Source organism: Microtus oregoni, unplaced genomic scaffold, assembly GCF_018167655.1.
Source record: "Microtus oregoni isolate MIOR12 unplaced genomic scaffold, Mior012 000006F_ref0000085, whole genome shotgun sequence".
Classification (NCBI taxonomy): domain Eukaryota; kingdom Metazoa; phylum Chordata; class Mammalia; order Rodentia; family Cricetidae; genus Microtus; species Microtus oregoni.
This window is the reverse complement of record NW_024543065.1, coordinates 57,507,937-57,509,166: the sequence shown is the minus strand read 5'-3', so window position 1 is coordinate 57,509,166 and position 1,230 is coordinate 57,507,937. Positions and strand designations below refer to the sequence as shown.

At 42.2% G+C, this 1,230-nt stretch overlaps 1 non-coding gene across 1 annotated transcript; it reads right to left on the bottom strand.

Annotated features, from left to right (window-relative positions):
- Nucleotides 1-464: 464 nt before the first annotated feature.
- LOC121450244 lies at nt 465-568 on the bottom strand. Its single transcript, XR_005974573.1, has one exon. It is a non-coding gene; the product is annotated as a U6 spliceosomal RNA (small nuclear RNA).
- Between the last annotated feature and the right edge of the window lie 662 nt (nt 569-1,230).

Sequence of the window (1,230 nt, the reverse complement as noted above, 5' to 3'; positions counted from 1 at the left end):
TTAGCCTCAGGCTACAAGAGAACCCTCTTGGGCTTTTTGTTTTGTTTTGTTTTTGTTTTTTGTTGTTCTTGTTTTTTGTTTTGTTGTTTGTTGTTTTGTTTTGTTTTTTAAGACTGGGTTTCTCTAGTTTTGGAGCCTGTCTTGGAACTTAGTCTATAGACCAGGCTGGGCCTCTAACTCACAGAGATCTGCCTGCCTCTGCCTCCCAAATGCTGGGATTGAAGGTGTGTGCCACCACCATCCAGCATGGTTCTTTTGTCTTTTTGTTTTAAGAAAAACATCATGGAGGCTGGAGAGATGCTTCAGTGGTTAAGATTACTGGCTGCTCTTTCAGAGGGCACAGGTTCCATTCCCAGCACCCAGATAGCAGCTCACAACTGTCTGGGACTCCAGTTCCTGGGGATCAGACATACATGAAGGCAAAAAAACATCAATTCATATAAAATAAAAATAAATTACTTTTAAAAATTATGGAAGGTTTCACAAATTTTTATGTCATCCTTGAGCAGGGGCCATGCTGATCTCTGTGTAGTTCCAATTACAGTACAGGAGCTGCCAAGGAAAGCACCCTCTGGGCTCTCTTAATTAAGGTTCCAGAAAAAAAATTAAGCCCTAATGTCCCCTTATGGAATGAAAGAATTTCTCTGGTTATATAGCCTGGAAAACCTTGAGGCAGCCACTCAAACCATCTCCTATTTGCATGGTTCAAGTGAGAAAGCCTAGTTCAGAACAGTTAGTTGAGTCTTTTCTTTGTTTGGTTTGTTTGTGATTCTTCGATGCTAAGGACTGGATCTAGAGCGCAATATAAGGGTTTTATCACTGAGCCACATCTCTAGCCCCTCACTAGTGAATTCTAGACAAGTGCTCTATTGCTCAGCCATACCTTTTTTATTTTAAAAGCATTTATTTTATGTCATATGTATAGATGTTTTGTATGTGCAAACCTGTAAGTATATGCAACACCTGTGTGTAGTTCCCAAGGAGGACAGAAGAGGGCATACTCCTCTGAAACTGGAGCTACACATGATTGTGAGCTACCTGGTCTGGGTACTGGGATCCAAACTTGGGTCCTCTAGAAGAGTAGCAAATGCCCTTAACAACTGAGCCATCTCCCTAGTCCCTGCTTGGCTGTTTAGAAGCAGTGTCTCACCATGGAGTTACAAGGCAGAGGCTTGTAACCTTTCTGCGGCAGCCTCCCAAGCAATGGGATTACAAGTATACCCCACTATG